Raw genomic sequence first — 15,679 nt, forward strand, 5'->3', positions numbered from 1 at the left:
TAGCAGCTGTAACCTGTGCTCCGGAGTGGGTAGAAGGTGAAAGGGATTCCCTTTTTTATAATTGTCAGTCTAATATTAATTTTGTACTGAGACCAAGATTACTGAAATCGTTACATTTTACAGTAAAGTCCCTTCATTTGTATTGATGGGTCTGGAATATTGTTATGAAACATTCTTCCTATAAAAAACTAATGTTAGTGATTAGTTAAGTCCACTAACTGCAGTCTTCTGATTGGTCATCCAACTTCAGAGCAGCTCATATACGGGCTTGTTCTAAATCACAGAATCCAAATTTCCTGCATAAAATATTCAGTTCTATTTAGGAATGTTGAATATTCAAGATAATGTACTATTCTCTTACAAAATCATGAATTCTCATCTTAAAAAGCTAATCACAGAAGTTAGAGACCAGGCAGGGGAATACGTCATGGATGCCTTTAAAGCCCCATTGTGGTCCAGAAATAGGTATGCGTGGTTCTCCCTATTTATAAAACTGGATGGGTTTTTTAAGGTTATTATGAGACACGTAACTTTTATATTTTTTCATATTTTGTATTTAAAATCATAATGCAAAATGTTACGTTAACATAATTCTATTTAATTTACCTTATTTTTATTAGAAAAAATTAGAACTAGTGGTTCTAACTCAGGGCTGGGCAAAATACGGCCCGCAGGCACATGCAGATGCTGCGGTTTAAAACAAACCCTGCAGATCTATGCTCTGTGATCTCTCCACCCCTAGCCCAATCCTCAACTCCTATTGCCCAGAAACAACTGGCCAGTAAGAACTGACCTCAGCCAATCTCTCAGTTGCTATTGGCTGGAAACAGCCAGTCAATCGGAACTGAGAGGTTGGTCTTAGAGACTGAGGCAATGCAAGCCTCTTCCCCCACCTAGAGTGGAGAGCCATGTGGAGGGAGAAGCCTGTATTTTCAAGCGGGCTGGGGCTGCAACAGGCAGTGAGCCCAGCCTGCCTTGGGGGTGCTGAAGCCTGCTGGCCAGAAGATACTTAGATAAACTCCTCCCAGCCAGCACCTGCCTCTGGCACCCCAGCCCCTCCCACACCTCAACTCCCTCCCCCAGATCTTCATCCAAACCCTTGGCACCTCCTGCCCCAGGTGACTACTCCCTCCCAGACCCTGTACTCCCTGCTCCAGCCTTCCCCCAGGCTGGAATCCTCTCTGGCAGCCATATCCCCTCCCTGAGCCTACATCCCAATCCCCTGACCCAGGTCACCAGCGCCTTCTCCACCCAAACACCCTCTCAGACCCCACACCATCTCCTGTACCCCAGTCCCTTACCCCGTGCACCCTTCTTCACCAAACCTCCAACCTAGATCCTGCACCCCTTCCACAGAAAAGTGTGGCCCTTGGTCACTTTCCAAAACCTTGGAGTGACCCCCCACCAAAAATTATTGCCTACCCCATTCTAACTAGATTGTTTTATTTCCTAACACATTCATTTTTGTCCAGAGGTGAGAATTTCAGTTTAGTATCTCTTATTGTTAATTACATTGACTTGGATATCCCTATAAATATTAATTACTTTGTGAAACTTGTTAAATTCTTAAGCTGTCAACTTCCTCCTGTGGCACATAAATACCTTTTATTAGTTTTGAATTTGCCATCTTTTCATACCATTGAATGTCCCCTTGTTCTGCTGTTTTGAAACAGGAAGAAGAGAAACTTCTGATCTACCTTCTCTGTTCCATTGATAATTTTCTTTATTTTATTGACCCCTTATGTCAGGGACTGTGGGTTTCAGACCCTGAGTTGCAAGACTCTTCGTGGGTAGTATGATCCATCTTGCCACCTGGTGCCAGAACAGGAGCTGATCTACATAAACCCAGAACATAAACAGGACATTGTCCTTACTACTAAGATCCACTGTGCCTTAGATATTTTGGCCTTGGAAAGGGTTCAGAAAAGGGCAACTAAAATGATTAGGGGTTTGGAACGGGTCCCATATGAGAAGAGGTTAAAGCGACTGGGACTTTTAAGTTTAGAAAAGAGGAGACTGAGGGGGGATATGATAGAGGTCTATAAAACCATGAGAGGTGTAGAGAGGGCCGATTAAGAAAAGTTATTTATTAGTTCCCTAAATAGAAGAACTAGAGGACACCAAATGAAATTAATGGTGAGCAGGTTTAAAACTAATAAGCGAAAGTTCTTCTTCACACAGCGTGTAGTCAACCTGTGAAACTCCTTGCCAGAGGAGGCTGTGAAGACTAGGACTATAATAGAATTTAAAGGGAAGCTAGATAATTTCATGGAGGTTAGGTCCATAAAAGGCTATTAGCCAGGGGATAAAATGGTATTCTTGGCCTCTGTTTGTCAGAGGCTGAAGAGGGATGGCAGGAGACAAATCACTTGATCATTGTCTTCGGTCCACCCTCTCTGGGGCACCTGGTGCTGGTCACTGTCAGCAGACAAGATACTGGGCTAGATGGACCTTTGGTCTGACTCAGTACAGCCGTTTTTATGTTCTTATGTGCACTGGACAGTGTGCATATGCTCCCGATTCCTTCTCCCTTGGTTTGACTTCCCTGATCTGGCATGGCTCTAATTCTGGATGTTTTTCTGCTTTGTGTTTCCTGCTTCTGTCCTGGTGATCTGATCCTGCCTGCCTCCTTGACCCTTAGCTCTTGGTTTGCACTAAGGCCTGTATTAGACTCTGACCTTCTGGTATCTTACTCTGGCCTGTTTTGACCACTTGTGTGACCATCCACATCACAGTCATGACATCTCAATAGTCACTTAAGATGCAATCATCCAATCAAGGAACAGAAAGTATCTATGATCCAAATACTGCAAATTGTAGGTGGGCCCTTGAAGGTCCTAACATATGTCTAGGTCTTGCTGAAAGAACAAGTGCCCATCAGCATAAAGTATCTAGGTGAATTGGGGCCTTCATGACTTCAGTGAACAGTTACACAGCTTGAACTTGAATTGTGAATGTGAAATGCTGAAAGGAATACTGGCAAGGGTTTGGTATGTGAATCTAGAGGTTGAAATGTTGTTTGACCAAAAAAAAAATCATTGAACAATCTCAGATCATACACTTAAAACAATCATTTGGTTCACAGTCAGCTTATGCACATTTTAAAGGGCTAAATTTTTCCATCCCTCTTTTACAAAAGTAGAACTCCACAGGAAAACATCAGCACAAAGGCACATGTAATTTTTTTCCCTCTGTGCATTTCTAATTTTTTTTGTTTGTATAACTTAATCCCCACGCACCCTGATTAGCCACAAGAGATTAGTCAATGTCTGCCATTTTTAGTTATATAAATGAAAATTACATCTTTAAAATATATTTACAGTACAAAAGGTGTATGGTGTGATCAGATTTTCTTAAAATTATTAAAGTAAAATCACCTTTTGGCTAAGATGAGATATGGAAAATATCAGCTGTAAAAGTTTTTTTATAAAGTTATGAGCATGTGAATTCAGAAGATTATAATACATAACCTTAAAACTATGGTATTTTGCTGCCAAAAGAATAATATAAACCATCAGGCAGTAAAGAATTTAGGATGCAGGTTTTTATATATGGCTTTTTCAGAGTTTGCACCTATTGTTATTCTTTTATTGCTTATAACAATTGCTGCTGTTGCTTGTACTGATTACTAAATCCCTGCCTGCCAACTGCTTCCCCCCCTCTGCCACGAGTGAGAACTGGCTGTAAGCAGAACTTGAGTTATTTTTATATCTTTCTGGTGAAGAGTTAAGCAAATAAACTAATAAAATATGAAAAGATAGTACTGCTAGTGATGGACTGAAGGCCTCATGTAACTAAACTGAGATAATAGGATGAATGATGTCAACCCAAAATAGAATCCACAGAATTTTAAACTTTTAAGATACTGAATAAATAATGTCCCTTCAAGAAGGTCTAGGACATTAGGCACTAGACAATTACAGTAATGTCTAGTATTTTTGGTATCATAAGATAATTTGTCTTTAATAGAATTGTTTGAAAAAATTATCTTTTAAAACCACAAGTTACTGAAGTTTCATATGGCTATGTAGGCCCACCGACAGCAATTCCGGGCTCCTGTGCAGAACAACTAATGGGACCCCAACCATGCACAAGCTGTGTCTGCGCGGATGCAGTCTGCCTCACATTTGGGTTGTGCTGCACTTGTATTGGTTGGTGCCTAGGAAGCTGTTGGTGCCCCGTGAACTGCTGGCTATGCTGCTGAGCATGTTCTTCCAGCACGGCCAGGGTTTCTACATTCCCACCCAGTAGGGTTGCTAACTGTCTAGTTGCACAAACCCAAAGATTGTCACCCCACATCTCTGCCCTGCCCCTTTCCTGAGGCTGCACCCCAGCTCCCTCCATCCTCCCTCCCTCCATTGCTCGCTCCCCCTTCCCCACTTTCACCAGGCTGGGCAAGGGATTGGGCTGTGGGAGAGGATGAAGGGTGCAGGCTCTGGGATGGAGTTTGAATGAGGAAGTGGCTCTTGGAGGGTGTTTGTGTGTGCGAACGGGTGTGGAGTGCAGGCTCTGGGAGGGATTGTGAGTGTGGGAGGGGGTGAGGAGTTAGGCCCTGGGAAGGAGTTTGGGTGCAAGCTCTGGACTCTGGCGGGTGTTGTGATGTAGGAGAATGTGTGGGGTGCAGGTTTCTGAGAGGGAGTTTAGGTGGGGGCTCTGTGCAAGGGCAGGGGGTTGGAATGTGGGATGGGGTGAGGGGGTGGCAGTTACCTCAGGCAGCTCCCAAAAGTGAATAGCACACCCAAATCAGGGGTGTGCTAGAAATCAGGGATCTCTGCGCACCCAAACTGTGGGGGCTTGAAAGAAAGGGATAATATAGAGAATGTGATTTCTCATGTCCCTGCCACAGTCGCTCCTCAATCTCTTCACTGTCTCCTTCTCAACTGTGCATACCTCTGCCATGGGCCTGGACCTGGGTAGGAGTGGTGAAGATCAATGTGAAGCGGGTCCTAACGGAGAGGTTCCTCCCATAATCCCCAATGGCTATACTAAAAGTTAGTTCTCATGTTTTTGGTTGGACAATGTAAAGATTGCTGAATGTTTTCATGGTGTTCTGTGCTGAGCAAAATCTGGTTTACGGCATAGTAGAATTCTTGTGAGTAGATATGTCTGTTGACCCCGTCCATCCATCATGTTCTGGTGTGTGTTGGTGGGTTCTTTTCCATCCTGCTTTCAGTGGGTCAGTGTCCAACATGATTCTCTGGGGAAAGTTGATAAGCATTTGAAGCAGATGACCATGCCTCCTCAGCGAGTGTTCAGTGATCGTTAGAGAGAGTGGAACCTATTCAGTTAGAAAACAAATTCTTCATTCAGTTGAATTTTTGCCATTTGATGTTTTTAATCATTTGGAGAAGCTTCTTCAGTCGCATAGATCAAAATACCTACCAAGGAAGCAGCATATATCCTCAATTTTACTCTCTATTTATCAGGGCATTTGGTTTGTGAAAGACATTGATAATGAGGTATCCCATTTCTTATTATGCTTTTACTATGCTGGCTACAAGTTGTCTCTCGATGCTGCACATGTTAACACAACCAAGGCCATGGTGGGGCTGGGAGGTGCACTTTCAGTGCACTGTAGCTGAATGAGACCCAGTAGCAGAGCAGGAAACTGGACAAGATATGGGTGGATGAGTCTGTCTACCCACTGAATCAATGAGGTTGAAGACTTGGACTCCATTCATGTCAAGAGGGACTGTCAGCTTGCGTGAAGGCTGCTTATGGGGCCAAACCTCCCTAGAGCAGATCTGGCCAAATTTGAAAACCATCATGGGACACTCACGTCAAAGGTGCCTGAATCAGCTGCAGATGAAACAAGGATTGATCTGGAGATGTTAGGGCCAGTTTGTAACACTGGATGAGGGCTCTGGCTCACCTGCAGTTGGGGGTTTTCCCACGTGGATACAGCCTCAGGTAATCCCTGTGTCATAGGGCATGGCTGTAAGGGTTTGATGACATCCCATTCAGCAGGATATCTTGGATCCAGTTGGGATTAGCTCCTTTGACTCAGTTTTTTCTTCCCAGGGGTTGACTGTCAATAGGGTGGCCCATATTTCTAGGAGCCCTAACTGGCTGAGGCAACCCTCTCAAATGTGATAAATAAAGCTTCTGGGTCATCCTCAGGGCCCATTTTTGCCAAGTGCACCAACACTGTGGGGTGAGCTGTGTCTACTGCACCCTAGATTTGGAGTCCCCTGGGGTTGGCACAAGTGCCATAATCTGCTGCAAGCATTGTTGTTGATGGCGAAGATTTGGGGGCCCCCCAGTTCTCAGATTAGCTGCTGTTGCAGTTGTTATTGCAGCAGGAGTTTTGTTGCCTGCTGTTGGTGTTGGCTTTTGGTGATCCATTTGATCAGCTTCTTAATCTCCATCCTTCTGGTCCAGGGGGAGGGCACCCTGCCTCACTATATAGATTCTCATAAGGAACACTTTCTGTTGCTCTAGCAACCCTCTCTGCACATTCATTATGGTGCCGACTCGTTCCCAAGAGAATTGCATCCATACCATTTCCAGGAAGATTGCTGTGACATAGATCTTCAGAGAATGGTGATGTTAATAACAGGGAGGTTTCCAGAGAAACCCTCATCCAAAACGTGGCACCTCAGGTAAAACCTACAAACAACAAACAGTGCATATGGAATTACCTTTGCCATTCACTGCCATTAATTCTTACTAGAATCATGATGAACCTGGGATGTGGTAACCGTAAAGATTTCTAAAGGAGAGGAAAACATTAATTAGTATTAAGTGGCGGTGGTAGAAATGTTGCCATTTTGGAGATTAGGCAAAGCAAAATATGTTGATTGAACTACACGCATGGAAAATTCAAGATCAGAATTAGGCATTTTAGCTGTGTAGTTGTGACTAACTATAATTTTCCAATCACTGTATTGGGCAAAATGTCAGAGCTGAACCCTTAAGTGCCTAGATTAGGATGTTCAGCTGGACATGTTTATTTCTTTTGTTGGTTTTAACACAGAATAAACACTTTGCCTTTTTAAGGTTTCTGGAGCATTTTTAATCCAAGTATATAAAAAAAAATCAAGCACAAAACAAAAATAACCCTTTTAGGCTATTTTTTAACATTTTAGAATGAACAATTTGTTATTTAAACTAAAAATACAAACTCCATATGTAATAAAAATGTTGAGGTTTATGAATGGAATTAAAAATAAAAAAAACAAAAATCCATATTAGACTTGTTGCTCTCAGTATTAGTAAGGGTGGCATTAGTGGATTAAATGTTTGAGATTGAGCTATGCATTTTGTTTACATTGTTCGCCTTAAAGATTTGTCCATTTTATCTTTGTCTATAAACAGACACAGTAAATTTCTGTACCTGCACAAAGTGGAAACTAGGTCAGATTACAGAGGATGAATATAAACAGACAGTACAAGCATGTAGGGATAAAAGTAGAAAGGCCAAGGGCAATATTCCCTCTAATCTTTTCCATCCATGTGTGGATATTTTCCATCCGTTTTGCAGAATAATTTTTATGTGCACTGAGGAATGTGCAAATGTGCACCACCAATAAAAATACAGACCTAGCTGTGGGTGCTCTGCTAATCAGCTGGGCGGTATTTGAATTTCTCCAGAGCAACCACACAAGCACACAGCTTACGGGGAACACTGGCAAAGGGGTAAAATGGGATTAAGCTAGTTAGCTGGGTAGAAAGAAAACATTCCACAAATACATTGGAAGCAAGAGGAAGACCCAGGGCAGGGCAGGGCCATTACAAAATGAGGAGGAAGAAATATAATAGAAAATGGAGACATGGCAGAAATGCTAAATGACATTTTTGTTTCACTTTTGACCAAAATATTTGTAGTAGTGATTGGAAGTTTAAAATGGTGAACATCAGTGAAAATGAGTGGAATATGAAGCTGAAATAGAGAAATAAATTAAAAATTGCTTCGACAAATAAGATGGCTTCAAGTTGTCAGAGTCAGATGAAATGCATCCTACAATATTCAAAGAACTGACTGAGGCAATAATAAAATAAATAACAATAAGCATGGATTTGTCGAGAACAATGTCAAACCAAGCTTTGTGTGTCAGGGTACCAAGCTTTGTGGTTGAGGGAGAAGAGTGCTAGATGTGGTGTAGCTTGACATTTGTAAGGCTTTCATTACTGGAATGTATGACCTCATAAACAACCTAAGGAAATGCAACCGAGATGGAGCTACTGTAAGATCAGATGGAAAACCATTCCCAGAGAGTAGTTATAAGTGATTCACAGTCAAGCTGAAAGGGCATATCAAAAGAGGTACCACAGGGATCAATCAGTTCAGGGTCTGTTCAATATTTTCATCTATGATATGGATAATTGCATCAAGAGTACTTTTCTATAGTTTTCAGATGATAGCAAACTGGGAGGAATGCAAGTGCTTTGAAGAAGAGGATTAAAATTCAAATTGTTTGGGACAAACTGGAGAAATGGCCTGAGATAAATAGAATGAAATTCAATAAGGATAAATGCGAAGTACTTCACTTAGGAAGGAACAATCAATTGCACACACAAAATGGGAAATAACTACCTAAGAAGGAGTACTTCAGAAAGGGACCAGGTGGTCATAGGTGATCACAAACTAAATGTGAATCAACAGTGTAACCCTCTTACAAAGAAAGTAAACATCATTCTGGGATGTACTAATAGTAGTGTTCAAAGCAAGACATTAGAAGTAATTCAACTCTACTCTGTGCTGATAAGGCCTCAACTGGAGTATTGTGTCCAGTTTGGGGTTCCACATTTCAGGAAACGTGGAGAAATTGGAAAGTATTTCTTCATGCAACATTCAGTCAACCTGTAGAACTCCTTGCCAGATGATGTGAAGATCAGGACTTTAACAGGATAAATTCATGAGAACAGTCCATCAATGGCTGTTAGCCAGGATGGGTTGGAATGTTTGTCAGAAGCTGGGAATGGCTGACAATGGGAGGGAACGTTGGATGATTACTTGTCCTGTTCATTCCCTCTGGGGCACGAGGCATTGCCCATTGTCGGAGGATAGGATACTAGGCTAGATGGATCTTTGGCCTGACTCATTATGGCCTTTCTTATGTTCTTATGACTAAGCTTTGAGGCCAATCTTTGATTTACACTGCCACTTGGGAATGGCAATAAAAAAATCAGCGCTAGCCCCAAGTGACTCAGAAAGGATTTTCATAAGATAAGATGGTACCAGTTTAATTTCCTGTGGCAAAACTAGCTTTTGAAGGAAGGTGCCAGGGCTGTTTCCCACACTGGCACTATGAATACAGAAGATGGGGGGCTCTCAAGAGAGCTTCAAAATTTTGCCTTTACAAGCTCTGGTTACAAAAACTTCCCCACAAAATCATAATACACAGATTTTAGGGAACTGCTGCCACCATCAAAAGCTTTTGCCCTAAAACCAGGGGTGAACACTTGAAATTTCCCCCAGGGGTACCCCAAGCTCTTTTGCCCCCCAGAAGCTCACAAAAATGAAAAGAGAAAAACAAGCTGCAGTCTCTGGTAGCTGACCCCTCAGTAAGAGGCATGCAGATACACACAGACAAACCTTCTAGGACACAAGAATCAAATCATCACCTTAAAAGAAGTAATTTTATTACAAAACAAAAGATACATTTGATAAAGGATACTTGGTTGCTAGATGTTACACAGCAAAACAAAACAAAACAAACCACAGAGATAAAAAACAGGCACAATGCTTAGATGGTAAGGGGGAGGGGAGACATAGAATCACACAGAGCAGTTCAAACCAAACCACAAATGAAGAAAAATTACCCTGAACACAACTAGATTCATATTTCCCTGGTATTCACTTCTAATTTTCCCTTTCTTCAGTCCAGTCCCATGCCCTGAATTCTGAGTGGGGCATGGTAGTCCTGCCTGGGTTTAAATCATTCTGTCTCTCTCAACACCTGATTTAACTCCCACACAGAGAAAGCAGGAAGGGAAACTATACTGAATTCAAATTTCAACCCTCTATCTCTATTGGTTCTCCTGGCTAACACCTTTGCTAGGTATCTGAGTTAACTCCTTAGTCACTGGGTGCTGGTCAGTACTCCTCTGTTCTTGAAAGAAGGTATACAAATATTTCCTGGAAAGTACTGACCAAAGGTCATTTTTTTCTATGTCCTCTATTTCAACAATCATTTTTGGCAAGTGAATGATTGGAGAAATAGTTCTTAAAATATTTCAATTGATATAGATTAGGGATGTAAAATCCTGGTTAAAAAGTTAACCAGTTAAATATAATGTTTAACTGATTAACCATGATCCTGTGGTTTACCCCTCCCCGCACAGTGCTGTTGGCCCAGCTGGACTGAAACAACCCCTGCCTTCAGGGCTGTGTGACTAGCCTGTGCTCAACAAGCTGAGGACTGCTCCAGCTTAGCCAAGCCCACTGTGCAGCGGGCTGCTCCAGCCGGGCTGAGCTCACCGCAACATACCACGGGCAGAGACTGCTCCAGGCAGGGCCCAGCAGGAGCAGCTCCTCACTGGTTAATCGGTTACCCCAGTAAGCATGCCAGCATGGGGCATGCGTACTGAGTAACCAATTAATGCTTTACATCCTCAGTATAGATATACACAGTATTTGTGGGGAAGAGGTAAATATTTTTTCCAGAGATACATGCTTTGAGGGAAAGATCCTCCCTTCCTTTCTCATGTTGAGTATTATCTTACTTGGTAAGTGCTTTATTTGTTGTAGTGGGACTATTAATCTGGGAAAGTATTTGGTGTAAGGGTGGTAGAATTAATCCTCTTGTGCTGAGATGCAAGACTTGCATCAATAGTAATGAATAGATAACTTAGTACAGACGTATTTCTTTGACATCATCTGCACAATACCCCTTTCCTAGGAGAAGATGAAGGAAAGGCCAATAGTAAGTGACACTGGCAATAAGAACGACATATTAATAAAGATGTTAACATGGAAGGAGACCTGAAGCATCAGAGGGGAAGGAGCTCTCTTCCCCCATCTACTGGTGACCATGGGAAAGTTTGACTATGGAGAGCTTTATTTGCATAAGCTTTCTACCCAGATTTCCTCAAGTGACACTTTGAGTCATCCTACTGGTACACTACTAACCATCACTGAACACAGATTCATATCTGATTGGTTAATGGAATTGAAAGGAGAGGAGAAAAGAGCTCCTATTTTATGGTAAGGATTTGGCTAAAGACTCCCAAATGCTTTCCAGTAAGGATCCTATGCCACTGGAGGACAGAGAAAAGACAAGACAGCTATAGAGCTGAATGGACTCAGATTGAGGCTTCTCCTACCCAGACACTAAAAAAAGCTGAAATCACTTTGGCTGAGTTAGATAGGGGAGCCTTAAGGCAGAACAGCTTTCCAATGGACTGTTGGCAAGCCAAACAAGATCCTGATGACTTTGGGATGATGCTATTCACTGACACCAGACCATAGGTGGAATTTAGTGGAGGAGGAAACACTTTAGAAAAGAAGCATTTGCTTATTAGATGTTCACATGGGGGGGGGGGGGGGATGGGGGGAATTGAGTTAAAACGTCACTGCTAAAATTACTAGGGGGAAGTGTTTTATTATTCATATGGATATATTGTAGCTGTGTTTTCCCAAGCTGATTCTGGGTTCTCTTTTCTCCTAAAAGTTTTCCTTATTTCGTATGCAGACTCGGTGTTTGTGAGTGAGGAGGTACTGTCTAGAAAGGTTGCCCAGGGTAGGTTTTAATAGTTACCCTACACATTCTGCAGGAGGGCTTGGACTGCAGATGTTTGTTTTAAGAGAGTCCCTGTCAATCTGTACCCAGCTGTGGTTGCTGTCCACAACTTTCAGAGCTTACAGATTTTGATTTATGGCTGAAGTAGAGAGTTTATGTTGTTCCAAGGAGTTGCCTAACTTAAATGCATGAAAGGTTTCTGGATAGAAAGAGATGACTGCTGTTCTGAATAGAATATAAAAGAGCATTATTTTTCTTCTCTCCACCCCGCACTTAAAAACAGTAACCTTTCATACTCAAGAACCTTTCATGCTCACACATTATTAGGGGAATGAACTTAAAGAAATAATATCTTTTAGGTTCTGCAAAACCTGTCTTATTGTTCATTTGCAGGTGTTGCCTGATGTGAGAAATAAATATAAAACCTGTTGCTAAAATTACTGCTGCATTTAATTGGTAGGGAAACAGAGCTGTTTTAGTTACTCTCTTCAGAATTACAAATGCCTTCATTCAAATTAACTTAAAGGGGCCCTGTAAAAATAAAATCATACATATATGTACCATAGGTATATGAGTAAATAATGTACAATTAATATAACATTCCCTTTGTATTTCAAATCCTTCAGCTTTTAGAAAAGTTGTTAGAAAACAACAGAGTAAAATTAGACCTATTGCATTTAACCTCTGAAATTGTCTGACTTCAGTGTTTAAATACAATGGATCTGGGTTTGACTCTGCTGTTGTCTGCAAAGACTGAAGTGAGCTGAAATATAGAAAGACAAATGTCATAATAAGCGTCTTATACTTAATGGCTACAGTAATTATCAAGGGGAATTTCCACACAATTACATAGTAGAAAGTATTTGTTTACTTAAAAACATTTTAAACCAGGGGTGGGCAATAAGCAGCCTGTGGTCTGGAACCCTTGGCAAGCTGCCACATGCTTTATTTATCTGCTCCCCAGGACTAACCCTGCCAAACTACATCCATGGGGAGGGGGGGAGATGCTAATTGCCCACCTCAGTTGTAAACAATACTTGAAATACTTTAAGAGTAACTATTTATTAAAACAAAACTCTTAGTACAACTATCAGTCTTGTGCTTCCTCTACAGACTTTATTTGTATGTTCACATTCCTAATATTTTTGCTTATATTGTGTGTATGCATGAAACATGCCACCTTCCTAATTCTCTCTCTATCTCTTCTTGGCTCATGAATATCTGATGGATTTATATGCGTTTGGAGACAGTGAAGTCATGCCATGTCAATCCTCCTGCTAAAGTTTCATATGAAAAAGTCCAATAGATCTGACTTAGGAGCCTAACTCCTCTTTTGAAGAGTGACTCAGGTACTTTAGGAGCTTGTGTTCTATTTACATTCAATGAGACTCAGACCCTTTTATTTGCAGATTATATAATCCTTGTACTCATCCATCTTTGCTATGTTCAGTTTCCATCCAACTCTCACTGAAGTCAGTGAGAATTTCTGAATAAAGATCTTATGTGAAATGCGTTTTCTCTCCCACTTTTTTCATTAGAGTGTTTTTTAAGTCCCTAAATCATGTAAGAGTTCATTTAGAAATGTTTTTCCAAATGTAAATGATTGTATTGTGATGCCAGTTGTCTAATCTGGAATACTATTGATGGTATCCTTATGCTAGTAGAATTGTTCTGCTCTCCTCTGTGTTTTTTTTTCACCTTCAGTGTCTGCCCAGCATAACTCTCTTATGCAGAACCACATTAATTTATAGGTTTAAATACAACATATCTGGCTTAAGGTTCTCCTTTGTGACACCTTGCTTAAATTACAGTTAATGAGGGGTGAACTTTTCCAGTCTGTATAAATAATAATAGGCCAGTTAGCAGGGGCAGATGACAGTTTTGTGGGGCCCCGGGCAGCGTAATTCCGCGGGGGCCCCCCTTTGCCATGGCGCATGCGCAGTGATGCCATGCGCATGCGCAGCGGTGCCACAGCGCATGCGCGGGGCTTTTTGAAGCGCGGGGCCCCGGGCGGCCGCCCCGTTCGCCCTGCCCTATATCCGCCCCTGCCAGTTAGATGTGGGAGTCAGTATTCTCTGTAATGATTTTAAATCAGATGTCGTCTGGTGCTGCAATTAAACCTCATCTCAATATAAATGCTGAATCTATTTTCTCTTTTAAATTACAAATACAAAACTTGTTTTCATTTGTCTGCAGTAAGTGTCTCAAAGTCATTTCCGTCTAGCTCTTTCCTTTTCTCCTTCAGTACCCAAATCTGAATCCTTAGCATTGTCAGATTTTGATAGCCTTACTCATAATGGCCCTGCCTGATTGACAAAACCCTAAAACATGTGCTTAATTGTAAAGAAGTGAATAAGTTTCTAGTTAATCATGTGTCACAAATTTCAAGGTCAGAGCTGAACTCTTCTACATCACAGGCCACTAAACAGCACCCTAACATGAACACACCAAGCCGAATAACCAAAATTAGATTAAAGTATTACAGGATGCTAAGATCCCTCAGGAGGGCGCTAAACTATTATGTCTAACAGGCAGAGAATAGGAGGGTCTGAGGTGCTACCAGTGTCCAAGGCCCCTGCAAAGATAGGGAATTGATAAAGTGAGATATACACAGATAACCCTGCCAAGAAACACAGGCACTTTGGTGAGGGAAGGGATTGCCTTCTCTGCAGCTAGGGCCCTGCTAATTGACTGTGAGGAAAATTACTTCTTGACTCTCAATAGAGTGATTAGTTAGCTGAACATGTAAGATCCTCCAGCCAAGCACCTGAGAAGGAATTCAGAACGACTTCAGAGCATTGGCCCACCATGTCTACTGTTCAGTTTCCAACCACAACCATCTCTGATGCTCCAGAAGAAGACAGTAAAACCAAAATGGAATACATGGGGTGGGGAAAAAATCCTTCCTAGTTCCTACAGGTGCCCTGAAGCATGAGATTTTAGGAACATATGACAGGAATTGGAAAGAACCATCCACATCCACATCCATCTTGATATTACATCACAATTGGAAAGAGTTCAGTCCTACCATTGCTGGCGACCTCATCATACAATTCCACTTTTAAATTTTGCCCCTACAATTCCTATCTGAAGGCTGTTCCAGAATCTTGCTTGTTAGATAGCTACAAATCTTATTTCCTGCAAATCTTTCCTTATTTCCTACAAATCTTATTTCTAGACCAAAGAACCCGATCTCTTTTAGCCTCCTGTACACCTTTTATCCTAGTGTACCTTCTGTGCACATCTTTTAGTTTGAATTTAACTTGCTTGAACATGGGTGGCATACTTACCTGAATCGGGACCAGTGAAGGACCTCACTGCTTAGAGTCCTGCTGGCTTCATTAGAACTGCTCATATACGAACATAGTGCTCAATATGACATGGGTGAAATAATCTGACTTTTAGTGAACTGCTATAGCTTTATAATCTTAACATTCAATTTTTGCCAGTTTTTCACATGCAAACCGGTTAACACTGTTTGTCATTTATATCAGTGGTGGCAGACAGGACAAGAAGCAGTGGTCTCAAGTTGCAGTGGGGGAGGTCTAGTTTGGAATTAGAAAGTACTATTTCACTAGGAGGGGGTGAAGCATTAGGGAGGTGGTGGAATCTCCATCCTTAAAGATTTTTAAGGCCAGTTTTGATAAAACGCTGGCTGGAAAGATTTAGTTAGGGTCAGTCCTCTTTGAGCAAGGGGTTGAACTAGATGACCTCCTGAGGTCTATTTCAACCATAACTTTCTGTGATCTTAAAATTGTAGGTTACAGGCTGCTACTAGCAATATGAATCTTGTGTCAGATGTGCCACAGGAATGTGCTGGTTGCTGATACCTGCAGCTCCTATTGGCTGGAAACAGTGAATCACAGCCACTGGGAGCTAAGAGGGGGGAGGGGAGGAGGAGGGAGAGCCATGCCTGTGGATGGTCAATATCAGCAAAATATCTCATGGCCCACCAGCAGATTACCCTAATGGGCCACAGGTTGCCCATCGCTGAT

The sequence above is a fragment of the Pelodiscus sinensis genome, chromosome 10 (assembly GCF_052426305.1).
Source record: "Pelodiscus sinensis isolate ZL-2025 chromosome 10, ASM5242630v1, whole genome shotgun sequence".
Lineage (NCBI taxonomy): Eukaryota > Metazoa > Chordata > Testudines > Trionychidae > Pelodiscus > Pelodiscus sinensis.